Source organism: Grammomys surdaster, unplaced genomic scaffold (genome assembly GCF_004785775.1).
Source record: "Grammomys surdaster isolate TR1022 unplaced genomic scaffold, NIH_TR_1.0 239, whole genome shotgun sequence".
Taxonomy (NCBI): Eukaryota; Metazoa; Chordata; class Mammalia; order Rodentia; family Muridae; genus Grammomys; species Grammomys surdaster.
The window spans coordinates 9,703,355-9,714,231 of NW_021604684.1; the positions used below are offsets into that span (position 1 = coordinate 9,703,355).

A 10,877-nucleotide genomic window follows, 5' to 3' on the forward strand; every position below is an offset into this window, starting at 1 on the left:
ACACACACACACACACACACACACACACACACACACACACACACACACACACGTAAAATAAAATGGAGGTACTTTGTGAATTGTGACCACCAGGGGGCAGCAGGGCTCTTCCATTCAGCCACGGAGGGTTTGAGGAAGCAAACTGAAATGCCTATGCATCTGACTGGACCAGTGAAGCTGAGAGAGAAAGGCTAGGAGAGGAACATTAAGCAGGGCTATGATTCTCAACCTATGAGTCACCGATTCACAGGGGTTGCCTAAGACCATCGGAAAACAGATACTTAGACTGCAATTCGTAACAGTAGCAAAATTACAGTTATGAAGTAGCAATGAAAATAATTTAATGGTTGGGGGTCACCACTGCATGAGGAACTGTACGAAAGGGTCACAGACTTGAAAGGTTGAGAACCACCGCACTGGGGAAGAGTGGGGGCTGCATTTGGATTGGAGTCTGAACACCACATCTAAAGGGCTTGCAGCTTCCTGGCTCCAAGCCAACTGCTGCCACATCAGAGTGACACAGTGGCATCAGACTAGAGACTTCATGAGAAGCCAGAAGCCAGGGGTTTTGCTTGGCTTTTATTATGCTCGCTTGGTTTGGTTTTGTTGTCATCCAGGCTGGCCGATACTTTTCCCTCCTTAGCCCCTGCAGCACTGAGATTCCAGACATGCACCACCATGCCCAGCCTTGTCCCCTTTTCCTACGGAAATCTTCATGTGGTCTACAGCAGGCCCACCTTTGCTCCTCTTGCTAGAGAATCTTCTCTGAAGAAATAGTTTTGCGTCTCAACTTCACTGGACATTGGTTTCTCTCCCTTGGATCTCTGGGGAGCATGGTTTCCCTTAGAGTCATTCTTCTGATGGTTATCATTGCTGCTGAGCTCGCTTCTGTCTTACCAGCGAGGACTGCGGAGAACTAGTCACCAAGATTCTCTAAGCAAGTGAAACGACATACTGATACATCCCCTGGCCCAGCCCTTGGCTCCTCTATGCTCAGTGACATAAGTGTCATTGTTATGGGGAGCTTGAGGAGAGCTGTAGGGAATTTGGAAGGGTTTCAAGGCCTGTCTGCCTCCCTGTATGTGACATGGTAAGGACATCTGGCCACACCCCTGGTTAGAAGCCCTTATCTCTGTGCCTGTCATGAGTCCTCTGGGATCTGAGTCTCCTTGGAATCTGAGTGGAGCCTGAGCTCTTCACAGTGGCTGCAGGCTGGGGCCATCCCCTACTCCCTGGTGGCTCAGGCAGAGGAAACACAAATCTGCAGCCATGCTTGTTGAGCAGCCGGCTCCTGCCTTCCTTGTTTGCTGCCCTGGCAGATGTGTACTGTAGGAACCATTTCTAAGGCTCTTTTATCCTCGGCTTAGCTGGTCAACTAGATCCATGGGAAGCCCTGGCCAGTGGGAGGAGCCGAGGTATCCCGCCCCCCCCCCCCCATTTCTCTGTCTGCTAGAGGGTGGTCTTCTTTGTGGTCCTACCTGTGGTCCCTAGTTGTGCTGAACAGGCACATGAACAGGCTATGTTTGTTGGGTGGCTCTAGATCTCTTCTCTTCCTCAGTCTAGGTATTCAAATGCCATGTGCTTGCTGATCTCTGGAGTGTGTCTTTCCCCTGTAAAATCCACTGCCTATATTATAATTCCTCCTGACTGAAAGAGACAATAGCGTGGTTTCTGGTTTCCGCTTAGCCTGATATATCACAGAAGCTCAGGTTCAAGGCAAGGCTGGGTTTTCAACTACTTGCAGTTAGTCCCTCCTATGAGGTACACTGGGGACCTTCACCGGCTCTGTCCAGCGCCAAGGGAGCATTGTCCCTCTTCATCTGGAGCTGCTGATGTGTCTTCAGCCATGGAGAGCTGAGTAACGGCAGAGGGAATCTGCTGAGCTGGTCCCATCTTGGCCTCTGAGGCTATTATAGCAGGGCTCAGAGCAGATACTTAATGAGAGGACCCAAGGGCCATGGTGTCAAGCCAGGACTGTGGGTGTGGCCAAGCTCTGAAGAAAGGGGACAGGAGGGACATGATTCTGGAGCTATAGTGTCTTAGGGACACCGGGGGGCCCCAGGTCTGTGAGAAAGGAATCAGGGCAGTTTTGGGCCAGAGAAAAGGCAGCTTGTCTTGGTTCTAGGGTCTCTAGTTCCTGAGCCCATCAATGGAGTGTTAGAACAGACCAGCATGTTAGTAGCCCTACCTGTAGCATTTCCTCTTCACTCACAGGGCTGTGGGGAGGTTACATGAAGGAATTCAGTTTATGTGATTATCCCAAGTTTTGTCACACAGAAAGCTCTGAAGAGCAATGATCTTAAAAACAAACAAACAAACAAAAAACAAACAATCAAACAAACAAACCTCAACAGCCACAATGGCAGTCAGCCACAGTGGAGTTCATTCTCTGTAGGCACTCCAAGAGACAAGCATTGGGACGGAGCCCTGGGCCTCTCCCCTGAGGCAGGGCCAAGCCCAGAGATACAGATCTACTTGCCAGAGCTAGAAGTGTTGGGTCAGGAGACAAGAGGGAGAGTGGGAGGACACTGTGACCCTCGGGCACCCTCCCCAGGGACGGGGAGCAGCAGGTGTCCAACAGGCATAGCTGCAAGGGGACACTTGGGGACAACCATCCTGTGGTGTCCAAACAAGACAGAGGTCAGAACCAGGTTATAGAATGGGCAGCAAGGCTCCAGGCTTTGGGCCACAGCTCAAGTATAAAGGGACACTGCCATAACGTTGAGAGAATGGGATACCAGGGGTTGGGGATTTAGCTCAGTGGTAGAGCGCTTGCCTAGCTAGCACAAGGTCCTGAGTTTGATCCTCAGCTCTGGAAGAAAAAAGACAAAATAACAAAGAGAGTGGGATACCAGGCTGAGTCCTGCTATTGGGGCAAGGGACTTTGTACTGAGCCCTGGAGACCAGCCTGGAGCTGCCCTCAAACCGTTGCATCTGGGGACAGGTTGGTTTTTAGAGCCAAGGGAGCAATGGTCTTAGGAGCCAGATTTTCTTTCTCTGCAAGACGCTTGTGTTCAAGTCTTGACCCACAGTTGTGGGCTGGGTAACCTCTTTGAAACAAGTTACTTAATCTCTTTTAAAAACCTCACTTTCCTCTTTGCGGGTAAGTCACGGGGTTGCTGAGGTGTTGAGACAGAACACAACATAGTGGCACTGAACAGCGTGTCTTCTACGCATAGGACTTAATGTAGATTTGATTCTGGGCACCAAGTCCTCCTCAGGTTCCCCTCGAAGCTGCACAGGCTCAGGACGCTGCACTGTGTTTCAAACTAACCTCAGCACCTGATGGCCCCGTTCCTGATCCCTTACTCAGCTATGCTGAAATGCCCCAGCACTGCATGAGCGCTTTCAAAACTGAAAGCAAGTGGAAGTCTCCAGAGGCCAAGGTCGTTCCTCTGGGAAGTAAGTGTGTCCTGTCCTCAAACGCTCTGTGGATTCTTGTCAGCCATCTTGGATTATTTCTGCCTTTGAAGGGCTCCCTCCAGCTGCTGACAGTGCATTGTAGGGAATTTTGCTGTTAAGGAAGATGTTGTGGAAGATGGTGCTGTAGAAAGAGAGAGTCTTTTTGCCCACTTTTTTGAGCTCTGGTTTATTTTTTTTTCCAAATTTCTTAATGTTTGTATTTCACTTTTAAAAATCTTGCCCCTCATATACTCCTTGCCTCATCCTCTAGGCTAGAGGTTCCACGGTGTGACACATCCCTTCAGGGCCATGTGCATGCCCCCCCTCACCCCCATCCTCATGAGAACCACAGTCAAAATCACTGTATCCGGATTTATCTCTGTAGCTCATATTGTAAAGATATTTTCCATAACGTCTTGAAATAGGCCTCTGAATACTGATTTATGATTCCCTTACTTTCTCCACCCAGAGGGTGCCATACTTCTTTAGTCCTCTGAAAGTTACCACATTTAAAAATGCCTCTCCCGGCCAGCCCGGTCTATAGAATGAGTTCCAGGACTACACAGAGAAACCATGTCTCGACCCCACCCCTCAAATGCCTCTCCCACACCAGGACCCCCAAGTTACACAGTCTTCTCCTCAGGAAATTGTCCATGTTGAAAACCAGGGACACCGCCCTGATTTTTCCCGTCTCAGATCTCTACTCAATCCTTCAGTGGGTCCTTTTGACTGGATCTTCAAAACCTCAGAGGCATTCCATACCCCTTCCACCTGCTCCCTCTCCACTACTTTCTTCAACATCTCCTGCCTGGACATCCGTAGTGGCCTCCTGACGCCCTCATTCTTCACCTACAACCCAGTCCTCGGAGTCACCAGATTGATTTCTTTAAAAAAGTGAATTAAACACTGCTTCTCTTCTGTTTAAACGGGAAAAAAATCCAAATGTTGTTTTCTGAACCAGAAGGCTGTACACGGGAAGGTTCTCCTGCTCCACAGGCATCACAAGCCCCGCCCACACAATCAGCATAACAAGCCCCGCCCATGATATCAGCTTGACAGGCCCCGCCCACAGCATCAGCCCTCTGTACTATCCTCTTCTTGCTCACCTGTATGTGGCCTTGGTCACTCTAAGTCCAGTTTTGACCCAGGACCCTTGCACTGACTATCCCTTTCCCTCACACATAAAATGGCACAGCTGGCTGAAGGAGCAGTGGGAGTGGGAGATACTATGACCTTGGGGCACTTTCTCCAGGGATAGGAAAAGTAGTAGGTATTTGGCAGCCAGATTATCACTCAGTCCAGATGCCCCACCATCCCTACCAATGTACCAATGTATCAATACAGAACAGACTGGTTTTATTTTCTATCAGATTTGCCATTTGTTTGTTGTGTGGGTTCTCTGTTAGAAGATGGGTCCCTGAAAATAGGAACATATCTCTTATTCAGTGCCAAATTCAAATAATTGGGCATATAGGGTTTAACTAAAAAATTATCCACCATTTATCTGACACTTGAATCTAACTAGGCACCTTGAAATTTAAATGGCAACCCTACTCAAGCCGTGTGGGGCCATGTCTTGGGCACATGTACCCAAGGGAAAGAAGTTGCCAAGAGACAAGAAGGAGAGAGGACGGGAGGGAAAGCAGAGTCACTGTTAGACTCTGACGTCTTCTAAGTGTCTCCTTAGCGTTTCAAGCCCTGACTTTCCTGTGGTTTGTTTTTCAGGTATTAATAAGCTGTCTTATTGCTTAAAAACAATCTCCATAATTTCTTGGGCATTAGTGTGTCCCAGGTGCTGAGCCAAGTGGCTCGGATGCACAAACTCATTTATGCTGTTACGTCACAGTGATGCTCGGGATGCTGCTATCACATGTCCTCTGGAGGAAGAACTACGGATTGGGGACTTTAAATAGCACAGCAAGGTGACAGAGAGGCTAAGCAGCAGAGCTAGGACTCAGCCTCAGGAGCCAGACCACTGTCAGGCCTCTTGGCTGCTCTATGCTCTCATCACTGCTTTAACCAAGGAGGTCTGCATGGCAGTTGGTGAAGTAGCCTCAGCAGAAAGACTGGCTCCACTATGAGCTTGGGCACCAGAGCCTTAGGATGTAGGATGGCATGTGGGTTTAGAGCTGGACCACACGTCAAATCTTTCTCCTAACCCGCTGCATGACTTTAGGATAAGTTCTTTACCGCTTTTGAGCCTTGACTTCCTCTTATGCAAATTGAGCTGATGATAAAAGTAGCTAGACTTGGAGAGTTTGACTCTTGTCTGTCTGTCTGTCTGTCTGTCCGTCCGTCCGTGTGTCTGTCTGTCTGTAATCTTTTAAATATTAACAGGCACCGATGGGTGAGAATGTCGTGAGGGAGTACTGATCATTGTAACTGATGATCATTATTTAACATCTACCATGCACAAGCATTGCGCTGAGAGCCTCACACACATCTCAATCTCCAAGACGTCAGTGTCATGCAGGGATTGCTAGCTCCCCTTTTAAAGATGAGAAAACTGAGGCACAAACCAGAAATCACCAGAAGGCCATGAAGAGAGGACCAGAGCTGGGATCCCAACTGTGGTGTATGCTTGTGTCGGCTTTGATGGGTTGAAGGAGTAGGGCAATCAATCACATGAATGGCTTCTTCTGTGGACTGACCTTTGACCTCTTACCAGTATCTTCTCTGGCATCCCCATGTCCTGTACCTATGGGTCTCCACAGTTTTCAATGCATTTCCATCCCGTATGATGAGTATGAAAAGTTCCAAACTGTGAAGCAGTCCTAGAGGCCAGGACGTGTTGAAGGCCATCTAGTAGTTAGGGTTAATGCAGGATTTGAACACACCTTCATGACTCCAGCCCCAGTCTGTCCACTGTGCTCTTAAAGAGCTCTTAACTGTAACAGAGCATCAAAGCACCTACCTTTTCTTTCCCCACACTCTAAGTTCAGGTTTTACGAGGACTTACGTTGGATCCCTCATGGCCTGTGTCTATTTCCCACTTTTGGGTCATTCTGCCTACCTTCTAGTCTTCAGACCCACCAGGTCTGCCTCAGATATGCAGGCTTTACTACCACTCCTTTTAGGGCTCTTGACCATGGCTGCATGCTCTGGCTCCTGCTGGCATCCCCTCTGTGAACAGCGCTCTTTAGCTGAGCAAAATCATCTGCACTGCTGTCTCAGCTTTCTTCACTGCACACCCTTGCTTCAGAGTGGAGCACCTGTATTCTTGCTTCCCTACTTTAAGCATCTTTCAAATCTTGGTAACTGTTACCTCCTCCAAGAAGCCTTCCTTGCTTTGCTTAGGCACTCTTCCTATGTGTGTGTTTATGGGGGTCTTCTCCTTTTGTAGTGAATTTTTTCTGAGCTAGCTCCGCATGGCCTGGGGCTTTGTCTGTCTGCTCAGGCTGCAGCCCGGTGCCTGGTACCATGTCTGATGTGTGGCAGCTGCTCGGTGAAATGCTGCTGAGTAAATGAACAAGGACACTAGTGAGATTTCTCCCATTACGGCTCCTTACCATCAGCATTTACATTTAGCACCGAGCTGCACATAGTAGGCTCCCAAACACATTCGTTACATCCAATGGAGGAATGAATGAATGAATGAATGAATGAATGAATGGAGTATATGTCCCAAGCCCCAACCCTGCCTCATCTGTTTACTCTTGGCTGTGGGGGTACTCCCTGCCTCAACATCCTCTTGCAGAATAAGAGGCATCCCAAGTTCATGGTTAACTATTGGGGGGCAGGGTCTTGAGTGGAAATACTACTGCCCCTTCATTAAGAAGACTTTCAGGCCACAGAGGCCTTTCTTGCTAGCAAGGGGTGAGCAAGAGCTGTGGCATCAGCCTCATTTCGGGACGGCCTCAATTGGCCCTGAGCTGACTAATAAAGTGTGAAATTGACTTCATCCTCCACCAAGTCTCCCCAGCCAGCCCGTCCCTGTAGCATCTCCTTGTGCTCCGGCAGATGCAGCACTCCTGACATCCCCTCCATCACTGGCAGACTAGAGCGTCATCAGTGCCCACGCAGTCCCTGGGCCCAGTGCTCTGCAAAGCCTGCAACGTTATTTGGCCAGCGGCCAGCCGAGGCTTCCAAAGCCAGAAGCATCCAACGCAAGTGTCTGCGGTGCTCTAAGCCAGTCGTCCGCTGCTTCTGTCCTTCTTCACTCCACTGTTATGGGCTTCTTAAGCAGGGTGACAGCCAAAGGGACCAACCCCAGAGGCTTGCAAGAGGAGATGAAGGGAACATGAAGTGCCTTGGGAGGTTATGGGAGACCCCCAAGTTCTCTTCCTAGCATAATAGAGTCCATTCTGGGGTCTATTCAGTTTATTCATTCCTATGGAGTTTATTTTGGAAAAAAGAGATTCCATGGCAGTAATATGTCCCAACTCCCTCTTACCCATGGATCAGAATTAACTGGCGATGAAATACATATTGTGAGTCCAGTAGCATTTTTTTTTTTTTACTTGCTTGCTTAGTGCCCATTTACTTCTTCTTTGAGGAGAGCTTCCCTGTTTCCTTAGGGAGGCATTCCTACCCATCCTGACATCATCCACGTGGTTTCAGGGGAGATCCTGACTGGTCTCCTGAAACTGGAAGGGACAAGCATGTCCTAAACATGGCCAATCAAAAGGAAGGTGACAGACAGCCCAGGGCCAGAGGCACACTACAACAGGAGGCCCCAGGATGAGTCAGAGCTGGAGAATGAGAGAGAGGGAGAGAGAAAGAGGGAGGGAGGGAGGGAGGGAGGGAGGGAGGGAGGGAGAGAGAGAGAGAGAGAGAGAGAGAGAGAGAGAGAGAGAGATCCCCTCCTCCTTCAGAGGTCCTATCCTAGGCTGGTTGTTGTCAGCTTGAAACAGCCATTTGAGAAGGGAGAGCTAACACAGAAGCAGTGAATCGAGATGGGGGAGGGGTAGGGCTGCTGACAGACACCCAGAGACATGCTGCATGCTATGAGAGGGTTGGATCTAGCTTTACCTTCAGCTTGACAAACACTTCTTTTCATTTTTTGTTTGTTTTGTGGCTGTTTTTACTTCAGCCCAGTTCACTGTCCTCTCAGATCTATGCAATTGTGAGCCCTTTAAGATAGAGCTGAGAATCTTGTCTATTTAAAAAAAAAATTTTTTTTTTCAGAAAATCCTGAAAAGTTTTGCTCCAGGCTGGAGGCTGATTTAAACACTTGAAGAGGGGCCAGTGAGATGGCTCAGTAGGTAAGGGGGCTTGCCACCAAGTTTGAGAACCTGTGTTTGATCCCTGCAACCCATATGACAGAAGGAGAGAGGCAATTCCCGTAGGTGGGCCTCTGACTTCCACACACAAACTGGGTGTGACACATGGTTGTGTATCCACTTGCTCATCCACCCATACATGTAAATAAACACAGTAATAATAAAAAGTCTAAAACAAAACAAATACGTAAGCAAAGCAGGTCCCTCCAAGAAGGAAGAGGACCAGCATGGCTGGAGAATGCCTGCCGTAAGGCTCTCCTCCATTTTTCTGGGGTGTTGCCTTAGTGGGTGGGATTCCATAGGTGTTTACTTGGTTTACACATATTGAAAATTTCCTAGGAAGAGCAAAGGATTCTGTGGCCCATGTTTTGACAGGACTATTGGGAGATGAAGGAAGACGGAGGAAACTAGTCAGACATTCTTGGGTTATCGGGGAGAGGCCTTCAAGAAGACTATGTGACCCCAGTCCCCTCCCCTTCTCTCTTTTACTTCCTGTGGCATTTGCCCCTGCCATGATATGTCATCATAGACACAAAGCAACAAAGCCAGTTGATCAGAGACTGACACCTCAAGAACCCTGAGCCCAAACAGCCGCTCTCTCAGCTGACTCCAGCACTTGTAACAACAACTTGCTATAAAGCCACATAGGTGCTCTCTGTTATTCTCCCTTCGGTAGCCGTAGGTCTTGAAAGAAGGTCAACTGTCAGAGTTCAAATGCCTCCTGAGGCTCCCATCTTTCCAGCCCTCCAATACTATCCATAAGGCAACCTGCAGAAACCTTGACCTCAGACACTGCGGGGCATTCTTTCTGAGTACTTACATAGCTCACTTCCTGTTGGATTCACACCGGGTCAGTAGGTTGCCCAGAGGACCAATACTGTGGTGGGCATATGCTGTTGTTAATTGTGTCTTGTTTTCCTGCTTCTGATTAGAGGATCCACACTGCCCTCTGGGCACCCACACTCCTCCACTCTCAAGCCCATGGTGTAAGAAACCTAGACCCTCTGGGGACCCAAAACTCTTATGGGGGGGTCTTCTATAAGGAAGGATTGCCTGGGCCGTGAGATTAGGCCTATCTAATCACATCTTCCACACAACTTAGATTATGATGGACAACATACCTGGTCTGTTCCTTCTGTGAAGCTGTGTCCTAGGCCTTGGGCTCAGAGCCTTAAGTGAGAGTTTCATTTTCACAAGCAGCAATGTTTGAGCTTGGAGTTTTCTAGAAACTTCTCACAAGAAAGCTGGTCTAGGTATTGACAGAGAGGCCCCAAGCTACGGGGTCTGGCAGAGTCCGATGCCGGGAAAACTCCAGCCGGATGAGTCACGAGTCTCTGCTGCTCCACCTGCCTTGGCGCCTGGTCCTTGTAACTAAAAGACAACTGATACAGCATGTGGCTTTGATGATGCTCTGGTGTGGCGGGGACATGGATGTGTGAGGGGTGTGATGAGTGATAAGGTGAGAAAGTGAGGCATGGTGAGAGTCGAACAACCCTTATATGGGCCACCTGATCTTTGAGAGCATTGAGACGTCGGCTTTCCTGAGGCCAGGTGAGCCCAGGACTCGCTAAACAGGCTCTCCGCTGCCCCCAAGGAATCCATTAATGTTTCCAGAGCTGCTGATAAAGCTGGATTTTTGGCCTGCAGCAGGACCCATCCTCCAGGAACACTGCCAGAAGGAGAGTAGGGTGAGTCCTGCATTGCTGAGAATATTTGAAGACCAGGGTCTGCTTAGATTTAACTGGGGGGATGAGAGTGTGGGGAAAACCTAATGCAGCTCACAAGGAGAATCAAGCAGATCTGTTCTTCTCAAATGGCCACAGGCTGCCCATAGGAAAGGGACAGGCATCCTCCTCTTCACACAGACCTCCTCCTCCTCCTCCTCTTCTTCTTCCTCTTCCTCCTCACCCTCCTCTTTCTCCTCCTCCTTCATTTTGGTTTTGGGTTTTCGAGACAGGGTTTCACTGTGTAGCCCTGGCTGTCCTGGAACTCACTCTGTTGACCATGCTGCCTTCAAACTCACAGAGATCCACCTGCCTCTGCTTCCCAAGTGCTGGGATCAAAGGCATATGCCATGACTGCCCAGCAGACATGTTTCTTCCTCTTCTTCTTCTTCTTCTTCTTCTTCTTCTTCTTCTTCTTCTTCTTCTTCTTCTTCTTCTTCTTCTTCTTTCTCTTCTTCTTCTTCTTCTTCTTCTTCTTCTTCTTCTTCTTCTCCTTCTCCTCCTCCTCCTCCTCCTCCTCCTCCTCCTC

The 10,877-nt window shown here is 48.9% G+C and overlaps 1 protein-coding gene across 4 annotated transcripts in view; it reads left to right on the forward strand.

Moving 5' to 3' along the window:
- Arhgef37 (Rho guanine nucleotide exchange factor 37) overlaps nucleotides 1-8,804 on the forward strand; it is a 61,659-nt gene extending 52,855 nt beyond the window's left edge. The window contains exon 14 of one of the 4 annotated variants that reach the window (XM_028774259.1): nucleotides 8,530-8,804. The gene's annotated coding sequence lies outside the window, so the exon portion shown is untranslated. Of the gene's footprint in view, nucleotides 1-4,045; nucleotides 4,573-5,127; nucleotides 5,177-8,529 lie in introns of those variants that run through there. The other 3 variants (XM_028774261.1, XM_028774257.1, XM_028774262.1) reach the window with 3 other exon arrangements.
- The last annotated feature ends 2,073 nt before the right edge of the window (nucleotides 8,805-10,877 follow it).